Source organism: Mesoplodon mirus (assembly GCF_964341445.2).
Source record: "Mesoplodon mirus genome assembly, chromosome: 4".
In the NCBI taxonomy this organism is placed as follows: Eukaryota; Metazoa; Chordata; class Mammalia; order Artiodactyla; family Ziphiidae; genus Mesoplodon; species Mesoplodon mirus.
In genome coordinates, this window is record NC_138979.1 from 48315119 (window position 1) to 48328011 (window position 12893).

The following is a 12893-nucleotide window of genomic DNA, read 5'->3' on the forward strand; positions in this document are numbered from 1 at the left end:
CGATGCCTTAGCTTCCATTTAGTGTTAAACAGCACCTTGTTTTTCAGGTTCCCAAACCCTGGTAAAATCCACAGCTGTCCCCTCTCTACTCTGCCTGTGACAAGCCAGCCCTAACCACAGGAGACAAGGTGAGGACAGTGTTCCTGACAGAAGACTCATGTACCCTTAGGGGCCTGCAGAAGTTCTCAGGGGACCTGAAGACCATTCCACTACTCTGGAAAGCTTGACGGAAAGAAATTCTACAGCTTCCCAAGTACTGAGGCCTTGGCCAATGAGATCAGTGTTTCTTGGCTCGAGGCTTCTAGCAGCCCAGCCAGGCAAGGTTGGTGGTCTCAACTATCAGAAGCTCTAACTGGCAATTAATTGTAAGTCTCTCTGACTTATGAAAATGTTGAAAAGTTAATTATTCATTAAGGTGTAACAGGATAGACGAAGTTTTTCCAAATGTGCTATTCTTAGAGAATGATACGGAAAGATGGTGATGGAAAGTTGAGGAAGCTCGGACAGAAGTCATCGTGTCCTCCAGAGTCCTGGTTCTTGCATGTTTTGTTTCCACATTTGGTTGGTAACTGATGGAATTTCCCTTAACTTTCCCCCAAGGATATGTCCTTGGCACGTACATCCCTCTGAAATTCATAGAATTTTGAGATTTGGATGACTTCAGTTATTTCTCCATCTGGGATGATGAGCAACCTATCATCACTGTCAAAGCCTCACGACCAACCCCCATGATCAGCCCTGCTTACACCGCACCTTGGAATGTACCAAGCTTTAAATTATCTCATCACCAAGAACTAAGAGTGGTGACCACAAATTCCACAAATTCCTGCAGCTCTGCATGCCACTGGCATGCCCATAGAACCAGTTCTCCATGCTCCTTGGGACCACAGGCACCTGGGCTCTCCCAGTGCGCCACCATCCCACTCTCCTTGACCTCCACCCTTGGGGAAGGCGGCATTGATCAGGAATTAGGTGCCTGTGCTCAAGGGCAGGCTGCCCGGGCTGTGTCTCCACACCTTCCTTACAGCTTGTGAAACTGTGGGTAAGTTATTTCATCTTTCTGGAACTCATTTCCTTATCTGTAAGCTAGGGTTTATGAGAGCACCTACCTCACTGGGAAGGATGTGATATTTAATTATGTATGTGCATATATGTACATGTACATGTAATGAAATAATGTGGGTAAAGCTCTCTGTAGTGCTTGGTTCATGGTTACTCTCAGCAACTGTTAGCTCTCCTTAGTTGTTATCGGCTTTGTCTTTTCACCTGCTTTCTCCCCCGGCCACCTGGGCTGCTCAGAGAAAGCTTGAGAATCAGACTGCTTGTCTCTGCTACAGAGTCACCATACTCCCTCACTGGGCCTCCCCATGGCCTGGCCATCAGTGTGTGTGTGTGTAAAAGTTTTATCCACAAATATGTGTGTCAGTGTGTCCTTTTTGGTAACAGCTTTATTGAGATATGACTCGCATACCATATAATTTACCCCTTCAAAGTGTACAATTCAATGGGTTTTAGTACTGCTGCGCACAGGCTTTCTCTAGTTGCGGCGAGTGCAGGCTACTCTTCATTGCGGTGCACGGGCTTCTCACTGCAGTGGCTTCTCTTGCCGCGGAGCACGGGCTCTAGGTGCATGGGCTTCAGTAGTTGTGGCACACGGGCTTCAGTAGTTGTGGCTTGTGGGCTCTAGAGCTCAGGCTTGGTAGTTGTGGCGCACGGGCTTAGCTGCTCTGCGGCATGTGGTATCTTCCTGGACCAGGGCTCGAACCCGTGTCCCCTGCATTGGCAGGTGGATTCTTAACCACTGTGCCACCAGGGAAGTCCCCACCTGACTTTTATACCCGGAAGGTTTGTACCTTTTGACCCCCTTCACCCATTTTGCCCATCCCCCCAACCTTTTCCTCTGGCAACCACCCATCTGTTCTCTGTATCTGTGAGCTTGGTTTTTGTTTTATTAGATTTCACGTATGAGTAAGATAATTTGTCCTTCTCTGTCTGACTTATTTCACTTAACATAATGCCCTCAAGGTCCATCCATGTTTTGCAAATGGCAAGATTTTATTCTTGTGGCTGAATAATATTCCGTTGTGTGTGTGTGTGTGCATATGTATATGTGTGTATGTGTGTATATACACACACACACACACACACATATATGTATGTCACATCTTCTTTATTCATCGGATGATAGACACTTAGGTTGTTTTCATGTCTTGGCTCTTGTAAATAATACTGCTATGAACATGGGGGTGCATTTATCTTTTCTTCCTTTTTTTAAAATTAATTTATTTAATTAATTTATCTTTTCAAGTTAGTGTTTTCATTTTCTTTGGATAAATACCCAGGAGTGGTATTGCTGGGTAATTTTTCTGAGGAATCTCCATACTGTTTCCCACAGTGGATACACCTTGTTTTCTCTTTAGATCTGCCTATTCTGGACATTTCATGTAAACGGGACCATACGATATGTGGTCTTTTGAGAAGAGGTTTTTTAAATCAGCATAATATTTCCAAGATTCATCCATGTTGTAGCATCTATTAGCACTTCATTTCTTTTTATGGCCAAATAGTATTCCATTGCATGACTGTACCACATTTTGTTTATTCATTTATCAGTTGGTGGCTGTTTGAGTTGTTTCACTTTTTGGCTACTGTGAATAATGATGCTACGAGCGTTTGTGCATACATCTGTGAATGGCTACAGTTTTCATTTCCCTTGTGTATGTACCTAGGAGTGGAATTGCTTGGTCTTATGTTAGGTCTCTGTTTAACTTTCTGAGGAGCTGCCAAACTGTTTTCTGAAGTGGTTGCACCATTTTACATTCCTATCAGCAGTGTAGGAGTGTCCCAATTTCTCCAGATCCTTGCCAACACTTGTTATTATCTGTCTGTTTGATTATAGCCATCCTAGTATATGTGAAGTGGTATCTTTTTTTTTTTTTTTTTGCTGTACGCGGGCCTCTCACTGCTGTGGCCTCTCCCGTTGCGGAGCACAGGCTCCGGACACACAGGCTCCGCGGCCATGGCTCGCGGGCCCAGCCGCTCCGCGGCATGTGGGATCCTCCGGGATCGGGGCACGAACCCGTGTCCCCTGCATCGGCAGGCGGACTCTCAACCACTGCGCCACCAGGGAAGCCCTGAAGTGGTATCTTATTATGGTTTTTATTTGCATTTCCTTGATGGCTAATGATGTTAAGTAGCCTGGCAATCATTTTAACCAATGTTTGCTTATTATCTCTTAGATTCTCATTGTGGGTGTTCCAATCTCTTCCCAAACTTCACAAGGTCCTAATTCCTCTCATCTCTAGAGATTCCATCTCTTCTGCTATTCTTGAACATCTTCATGCACTGATTCATTCTTCAACAAATAGTTATGGTAAGTCCCCTACATACGAATGAGTTCCATTTCGAGAGTGCGTTCGTAAGTCCAATTTGTCCTTAAGTCCAACCAAGTTAGCCTAGGTACCCAACTAACACAATCAGCTATATAGTACTGTACTGTAATAGGTTTATAATACTTTTCACACACATAATACATAAAAAACAAACAAAAATAAAGAAAACATTTTTAATCTTATAGTACTGTACTTGAAAAGTACAATATCACTCACTCCTAACATTGATGGCACAGGTTCCGGTTCCTTGCTGGATTCAATTCTGTCTACCCTCTTGCTTCTGGACATCCTGGGCTTGAGATAAAGATACTGTATTACTGTACTCTATACAGTACTGTAAAGTACACAGAAGCACAACCTCTTGTGTAGAGGATGCATGCACGTGACAATGTACTCCAGACATGTGAACTAACTTACGTGATTGGACATGTGAACGTGTGTTCACATCTTTGAAAGTTTGCAACTTGAAGGTTCATATGTAGGGGACTTACTGTATTGAGCTTCTTTTATGTGGCACATACTGATGGCTGGGGATATACAACTGAGGGGCCACTTACAGTCTGATGGCAACATGTCACCATGGAACTCCTCTGCTTAAAATGCTTCAGTGACATTTACAAATTTGGGGTAAAATTTAATAGCAAAATTCATGGCAACCAGAGTTCTGTGTATATATGAGTGTTAGGCCAGCCCAGCTACCCTCCCCGCCATTCTCCCTGCCTCACATCTTCTGCTACTGTCTTAGGCTCCAAATGAATAATACTTTCATGCAGCCTGGTGCCTGTTCTCCACTGCCCCTTCTAGACTGTAAACTTCTCCAGGAGGGGATGATTCTAACGAATCCTTGCATTTCCCACAGCACTAGGACAATACTTGGCACCTTGAAAGTACTCAATACAATACCATACAATGTACTTGATACATTTATCATTGAATTATTAAATGAGTAGACGGCTAAATAAGTGAATGAATGAAAATATGTGGTTCTGCTAGGTAGTGCAATTTACTTTAGTTTTTAGTTGGCTGAAGTTGGGCTCTATTATTAATATTATTTTTTGCTGTACGCAGGCCTCTCACTGTTGTGGCCTCTCCCGTTGTGGAGCACAGGCTCCGGATGCGCAGGCTCAGCGGCCATGGCTCACGGGCCCAGCTGCTCCGCAGCATGTGGGATCTTCCTGGACCAGGGCACGAACCCGTGTCCCCTGCATCGGCAGGTGGACCCTCAACCACTGCGCCACCAGGGAAGCCCTGGGCTCTATTCTAATCCTCATTTTAAACTAGCCTGAATGATATGCCAGGCCTGCTGAACCGAGGGCAGCTTTATTTTAGTCAAATATTTATAACAAATAGTGATGCTCTAAGGGGTTTTAAGTCATGGCGTGTTCAGATTTGTTTGTACCCTGTAGGGTTTTAAGAAAAATGAAATAAAATGACATAACACAAAATAAAATACCCACATTGCAAACATAAACATGTTGAACAGAGTCACGTTTGGGGGCCTGTGTGGAAATTTGCAAGGAAAGCTGGAGAGTTAAAAGTGTCCAGGCATGGTGCACCTTCCCTTTCACCCTCATACAGGCAGGACAAAGGTCCCTCTTCACTTAGGACAGGAACATGTTTCTTTCTTGGATGGTTTTGTGGAGGGAGAGGATGGAGGGGGAGGAAGTGGGCTTCTCCTGGGGTATCCAGCTGGGCCTAGCCCTGTGGGAGACAGGATGTGGGCCAGGCCCTCCAGCCCCCTCTGTCAGGCTGTTTCCTATTTTCAGAGATCTATAGGGTGGCCCTCGTGAGGCAACAGTAATACACACATTGTCCTGAAATGTAAACTGGGGAGGGAGGAAACGCCTGGCATTGGTGATATGTCTGTCTGCTTATTTGCCGAGAATGTTGTTTGGGGGAGATAATGTATACTGTGGAGACAGTGTTTTCAGAGATGTTTGTGAAGATGACGTCCTGAAGAAGGACTAAGACAATGACGACATCTGAAGCAGGACGCAGGTCTCACAGCCAGCCTGAGCTTGCCCTGGGTCCTCCCTTCAGCTCCTTCCTCCATTTCAGGCCCCAGCTTCTGGCCTCGTTTCCCCCGCACGCCTCCCCCAGGATGCCCTCTCACGCTCACAGCTGCCTGCAGCTCCTCCTCCTCTCCATTCCCCTCCTGAAACTGAATAATTAGACCTTTGCTAATAGGCAGTAGAAAAGGCTCCAGGAGACAGCCATCTCTGCTCCCCTCCTTTATTAAGTACTTTCCATGTGCCAGTTGTCTTACTTATATCATTCATTTAATCCTAACAACCTAAAAGGCAGTGAGAATGGCCATTTCTCCCAGTTTACAGGTTGAGAAACTGAGGCTCAGGGAAGGAAATTGATTACCCTCACAACGGGTAGCCCTGGGATTTGAACTCATAGTCTGATGCAGAGACCTCACTCTTATTCAATATATTCTATTTCCTGCCAGCTGCCTGCCAGGCACCACGTGACTGCCTGGCACAACAGAGGTGCATAAGGCAGCCCTACCCTTGAGGAATAGGGTTGCAAAGAATGATGAATCACTGGGAGAAGCACTGCAACAGCAGTGATGGAGGGGCGAAGCTGGGAGATAAGGAAGGGGCGAGAGGAGCATGAGCAAAGGCACTGTGGTGGATGCTGCAGGCTGCTGAGCACCACTCTCTCACTCCCCCAGCTGCTGGGAGCAATGGATGCTGATGGCTCAACGGACTTGCCCTTGGCTGGAGCGAGCTGCCTTGCCCAATGTTAGGCTCCCTCCCCAGGGGAAGCCTGAATCCGGGGATTGGTCATTAGGTGAGTACAAAGGGCCGGCCCCCTTGCCTCAGTTGAGCACAACACTGAAGGGCCAACCCAGCTGCAGAGGATCAGCCCCACAGGCTCAGCCGAGGTCTCTCAGGTCAGCCCCTTCCTCTACCATTCCTGGTCGCATTACTCCAGGAGAGGTATGTACCCACAAAACCCTTCTGCACATAAGCCTACCTCAGAGTGCATGTCCCAGGGAGCCCAAGACACGTGGAGGCATGGAAGTATAAAGGTACCTACCGTGTTCCAGAAAGCATGGAAAGCCGTGTTCCAAGGCTGCTGGGCTACAGGATGTGGAGGGTGTAGGACTCCTGTGCAGGCGTCTTCTCCTGCATTGTGATCTGAACATCCAGTGATGGACATGTATCTACTTTTTTTCAGGAATCTAGCCTGCAACTCTGCCCAGTGCCACAGAGGCCTGACCCATTATAAGATTAAACTGCTTACAACTTTGGGGAAACGGCAGTTTATAACCCTAATACATAACAACAAAAAAATGTTTGGGATCGTTTTATTGATGCTTATGGAACGTCAAAGCTAAAAAGCAGCCTTAGAGCACATCCAGTCCCCAAACCCTCCGTTATCACATGGAAATGAAGCCCCAGAGAGGTGATGTGACTTCAGGTGAACGCAGATAGGGTCAGGGCCACCACCGGAACCCAGGTCCCCTGGCCTCCAGTCCATTGGTCTCTCCACCTCTCCTCGGGTAGGTCTCTACCTCATACCTAATAAGAACTTAAACATGAGCCCTTGAAGACTCACTCAAGGGCTCTACTAACAGTGACTTGTCCATGGGAGGGCAAACTGCGCTTGAAGAAGACGGCCACCCAGCTTCCCCCAAGGGCCCCAGCAGTCCTCCACCAGGCTCCCCACAGTGAGGCTGCGTTGCTGGTGCCAGGCCTGTCGAGGCTCGGTGTTGTTCCAGACCCTTCTGTCCTTCCCTACTCCCTATCAGATCAAATCCAGCTGCTTTTCTCCAACCATGGTCAAGGCAAACGTGGAAGCCGTAGAGCAGCATCGGGGGCGCTCTACCTATCACGCACCTGCTCAGTGTTTAGTGCCGGCTTCTCTTCACCTCTTCACTCCTGGCGTTAGATGGGCCCCTCCCTTCTCTGGGGAAAGGGTTATTGGATAAGCTCACTTCCAGCTGGGGCACTTGTTACAGCGTTAACAGTCCTAAGCCTCAGTACATTAACCTCTGATAAATGGATGACCAGACCCAGCACCGTACTGGAGACAGCAGGGCTCAGCTTCCACTGTCCTGTCTTGTTTGTTTGTTTGTTTTGTTTGTTTTTTTGCGGTACGCGGGCCTCTCACTGTTGTGGCCTCTCCCGCTGCGGAGCACAGGCTCCAGACACGCAGGCTCAGCGGCCATGGCTCACGGCCCCAGCCGCTCCGCGGCATGTGGGATCTTCCTGGACCAGGGCACGAACCCGTGTCCCCTGCATCGGCAGGCGGACTCTCAACCACTGCGCCACCAGGGAAGCCCCACTGTCCTGTCTTGAATGGTGACTTTGCCCTCCGACCTGCCTCTCGGGGCCGGACAATTATTAACCCATGTAATCGGACTCTGTGTGAACTTCTCTTTCCAGATAAGGCAGCTTTCTGAAAAAGTTGCCTTAGAGCAGGGTCTCTCCAGCTGAGTTTTGTGTTTTGCTAGTGTCCCGTGGGCTGCTTGTATGAGTTATGCTGTGGGCAGGGAGCGTCCTGTGGTCAGTTAAGCTGGAGAAGCACTGCACAGTTATCTTTGGAAGATGCTGCAGCTACTTGAGGGCAATAAGTCCTATCTTAAATCTGCCTACTTTCATTTAACCTGTATCTGCCTGGTTTCACTTGTCTGCAGAAACTTTTTTAAATGGAATACCTTTTAACCTCCTTGAGGGGACTTAATCTCACCTCTTTCTGAGCTCAATTTCTCTCATCCGTCCTGTGTTTTACAACTGGGCTTTCCTGTCTGGGTCACTCTTCTGGCGTCACTGTTCTGTGTCTCTGCAGTGTCCCTTCTGCGCACTGGGGTGTGGCAGTGCTCTCTGTTTCTGGTCCCGGTTTGCCTGGGACTAGTGGGGTTTCCTGAGACATGGGACTTCCAGTACTAAAGCCAAGAAAATCCCAGGCAAACTGGGACATGTTGGTCACCTGTACTGAGCCCTGCTTCTTGCCTGTAGCCCCGCAGCTCTCTGGCAGCCACCCTGGTGCTTCCCAGGCCTCTTCTGGGTTTCCCTGTTGCTGGGCTCAGTCTACCTGGGGCTGCGACCACAAGTTGCTTACGTGCCTAGCCTCTCCTCTTTCAGCTAAACCCAGTCTCCTCATCAGCGCCTACAGCTGGGGTAAGTTCCCTTGCTGCCCCGGTAGCAAACCCTGTCTGACCCCATCTTGTCCACCCTGAATGGACTGGAAAACCCATAGCACCATGATACTCACTCCCCAGGCTCCTGGCTCTGACAGGCTCAGGGGTAGCTGAGTGGCTCTCAGGAAGGGTCGTGGTGATGTGACCCAGCTGAGAGAGCCGATGAGGTAGGGGCTGCCCTGACATTCTGTGTGGAGGGCAGAGAACCAGTGTGTCCGGGGGGGAGAGGCTGCCTCCCAGGCCCTCCGCTCCCCCCTGCTCGTCTGCCAGTTGCAGGGTTTGGCGGGGGGGTTGGCACTGTGTTCACCTCTGGGCCACAGATGCCTGCTCTGATGAGTGAGTAGTCTCTGCCATGAGGGGCTCACTCACACTGGAGGAGAGTGACATGGGGACTAGTGAGTGCAAGCCAGTGTTAAGGTGTGCCACAGCGCAACTGATGGAGTGATGAACTGTTCCCTTGTTTTTACTCCTATAACTGTTTTTCCATTGCCCCCGGTCTTTCCCCAAGCCTTTCTATTGCACTGCTGCAAGGCCTTTTGTGTAGGTCCAAATCAGGAGTGCTTTTGTTCCTTAAAGCCCTGACGTACTAGGAGATTGGTGACATTTGCTCTTGAAGGGGAGGGGGAGGAGATGACTTGCAGGGGGCAGGCAGAAGTGTAACCACATCAGGGGAGGTTTGGACCCAGAAGTAGCTCTTCTTCCAGGTCTGTGAGCAATGGATCCCAACAGCACCCCTCTCCAGAGGGGCTGGGATCTGGAATGGACTGATCTGAACATGCTGCAGCCCTGGGGACCATGGCAAAAAACCACTCACTCACTGTAGAATGATCTACTGAATGTCTGCTCTGTGCCAGGCACTGTTGTAGACACTGGGATTAGAGGAATGAACAAAACAGATGAAAACCCCTGCCCTCGTAGACCTTGGATCTTAGTTAGGGGAGATAGACACAAACCGAGTGCTCAAGACTTGGGCTTTTATCTGAAGAGCTGTGAAGCCATTGGAAGGGTTTACACAGAGGAGTGTGGGTTTAAAAGGATCACAGTGGCCTCGTGTTGTGGATGGACTGACTAGAGGGGGCGGAGGCGAAAGACCAGTTAGGAAGCTCTTTCAAGGATCGGGAGGAGAGGCAATGGTGGCTTAAGTGTTGCTGATGAAAAGGGTTTAGGTTTTGGAGATGCTTTGTAGGTAAAGCCAGATAGATAAAATGTAAGCTATGAGATTAAAAGGAGAAATCATAGATGACTCCAGGGATTTGGGCCTGAGCAACTAGAAGAACAGAGTCCTCATTAACTGAACTGGGGAGGGCTGTGGCCGGAATGGGGTTTTTTGGGGGAGGGATTTTGCACAGAAATAGAGTCCCTGTGCCCCCCCCACCCCATTCCAGGCAGGGCCACACCAGCCCATATGGCTGTATGTGGATTAGAAATGGCATCACTTCCTCTAGCAGACACAGTTCAGTGCTGGAGGCACAGCTTGTCAAGGGGACAGTCCCTTTTATAGCCTGAAGTCCTGTTGCTATGAACAGCCTTCACAATCACATACAGAGGCCCTGCCTGGAGTGACTAGTGGTGTATCAGAAAGACCCCCACAGGCAGGACGGGGACAGATGGATACCTGGGGCACTGTCAACTGAACTTAGAGAAGTAACTGTTCATATCCCTATGTCATATTTTATAGTAAATTGTATACTTGCCTCAGCAGCTGCAGTGAGAGAAGGCCTGTTTGCATGAGTTCATTAGAGGTATAAAGGCAGAAAATAATGTTAGGGAGTATTGTTGGTCTCCTTAGGATTAAAAAACAATGAATGCTCTTTTGTTGTGCAGTTATATGGTCCTCTTTTGTTACATGCTAAGAGCAGATAAGTTCTCTTTATTAATCTCTCTTAATAGAGCAAACCAAATATAGGGAAAGAATCGCTTTTATTATTTTCCAAATGTCTTACATTAGCAGTGGTATGGAACACTCAACATGCTAGCTTTGAAGAAGTTGTTCCAAATCTAAAGGGGTGTTCCGTCCTCTTTACACTCAGCATTACCCCACACATGACCAGGCAATCCATAGTTTTCTTTAGAAGGGACTTCACGACATACTATAGTCATACCGTTTATATGTTATACTCTCATTCAAGCCTCATAATGACTCTAAGACTCCCATTTCACATGAGAGGAGATTAAGCCTTGGAGAGTGGAGATGACGTACCCAGGACCCGTCAGCTAATATGTGGCAGAGCCTGAATAGACACTCTGGTTAGTTTGGCTCCAGAGTCCCCCTATGTTAAACACTGTTCCTCAGACTGACTTCCCTGATGCAAAACCTAGAATTCCACAATCCCAGGGCCACACGTTTCTAGACTTTGAAGGGACTAACTGCATCTACTCTATGCCCCCTTCCTTACCTGATGCCCGAATTCTCTCTAGTCATCCTTGATGAGATGTCTTCGCCCTGGTCCTTGCACAAATGCTGGCTGATGGCATAAGAAGAAGTTTGGGAGGCTTATTAGAATGTGAATTTCTGGGCATCATCCCAGATTCACTAAATCAGAGTGTCAGGGCCCAGAAATATATTGTTACCAAGACCCCAGGTGGCTCTAGTGTGCAGCCAGGCTTGGGGAGCCCGCTAGAGCCACACTCTAGTGATGGGGAATGCCCTGCCTGCCTCACAAGTTGGTCCTGCCCATCATTTCCACCCTTAGCAATTTCTTTCCTTGATCCCCTCTCCTTGGCTAGCTCTGGCTATTAAAGTATTTCTTAGATTGCATTGAACTCCATCTCCCTGTAGCTCTTACTGGGCCCCATTCTACATTTTGGGTTACACAGAACAAGTTTAACCACTCTGCCACAGTGCCAGCCTTTCAAGAATTGAAGTCACCAAACAACCCTCCCCCCCCCCCCAACCTCAACCCTAGTCTTTTCTTCTCTAGGGACAATATTCCCAGTTCTGCCACCTGAATCTCATTATTTAGTGTCAAGTTCTTATATCATCTGTGTCATGTTCTTCTGAAATCATCTGGATGGTCCTTGTTCATTTAAACCGTGGCACCAGAACTGAAGGCCACTTCCCAGGCATGGTCCAGCACCTCACAGTGAGGACTTTTGCCTTTCTGGTTCCAGACCCTGCCTTCCTCTGAAGTCATCTTGAAATTAGAGGACACGTGCTGGGTCATAGAGAGGTGGGCTTCTGTGGAGCTACTGGCCCAGCTGCGTTCCACGGATAGCCTTAGTACATGACACTGCTGAGCCTGGTCCCCTGTGTCCTCTGTTGGTGTTGCTGTTGATTTTGGTTGCAAGGTAAGGACCGTAGATGTATTCTTGCTGCATTCCATCTTGTCAGATTCTGCTCCTTGCTCCAGCCTCTTGAATTTGGGGATCCTGCCTCTTGAATCAGTAGTTGGAGTGTTCCTTCCTCTGACCCTTTCAGACTCTCTGTACTCACACTGTTTTGTACCAGACTGTCTGGGCCATACAGTGGTTTAAGGTTATTGCTCTTCCAGAGATCTTTGCTCTGAGCAGTGATGTTATTGTAGGCCCCTCCGTATCTGTATATGTATCCATATTTTATGTAGATATAGTGGACACAGCTGGTGCCCACCCAAATATTCTCAGCCATCTTTTACCAGCTGTGTGTGTCTGTTTCCCAGCTTGCATGTAGCTTTGATGCTAATAGTCTGTGTTTTTTAGGGACATAGAGGTTCTTTGCCCCTATGGAGTGCCACAGTGCCTGTGAGCTATATACTTCCTCTACCCTCTACCCCGTTCGAGAAAATGACAGACTAGTGTAGGAGTATGAAAGCCCAGCTCTTTTGTCTGGAGGCAGGACTAACTCTGAGGTGCAACTGACATTCCAGAGCTGCCGGTGGGATCAGGCTGGATCTGGAACTTTACCTAAGGTGGTGTCCTTGCTCTTTACCTAAGATGGTGCCGTTGCTGACTTCTTCCCCTTTCTGAGTTCCCACTCCCTTCCTGGTTTCTCCTGGGGGCACTTCCTCAATAATCCCCTGCACATGGATCCTTGGTTCAAAGTCTGCTTTTGGGAAAACTCATTCCCCACCTAAGATGGTGGTCATAGCATAAATAGATGTATCAGCCATTCTACATAAGTATACATAGAAACATTTCAGGGCTTTTTTATTTAAAAAAAAAAAGCAAAAAAATTCCTTTTTGTAGATTAGTGATTTTATTTTTGGTATAGATTCAAATACAGGTATTACTTATATGTTAACTGGTCCCAGTAGGATTTACTGACCAGTCACCAAGTCAGTATCTTTTGGAACAAAACTCCTAAATCACTCAAGGAGGCACAGGGGTGGCAAAAGGAGACGGTTTTTGTACCATATATTCAGGAAGGC

At 47.8% G+C, this 12893-nt stretch overlaps 1 protein-coding gene across 3 annotated transcripts in view; it reads left to right on the plus strand.

Annotated features, from left to right (window-relative positions):
• The first annotated feature begins 342 nt into the window (after positions 1-342).
• MYZAP (myocardial zonula adherens protein) overlaps positions 343-12893 on the plus strand; it is a 119330-nt gene continuing 106779 nt past the window's right edge. For 2 of the 3 annotated variants that reach the window (XM_082618377.1, XM_082618378.1), the window contains exons 1-3: positions 353-1042; positions 3240-3373; positions 6073-6191. The gene's annotated coding sequence lies outside the window, so the exon portion shown is untranslated. Of the gene's footprint in view, positions 1043-3239; positions 3374-6072; positions 6192-12893 lie in introns of all 3 variants that reach the window. The other variant, XM_082618379.1, reaches the window with a different exon arrangement.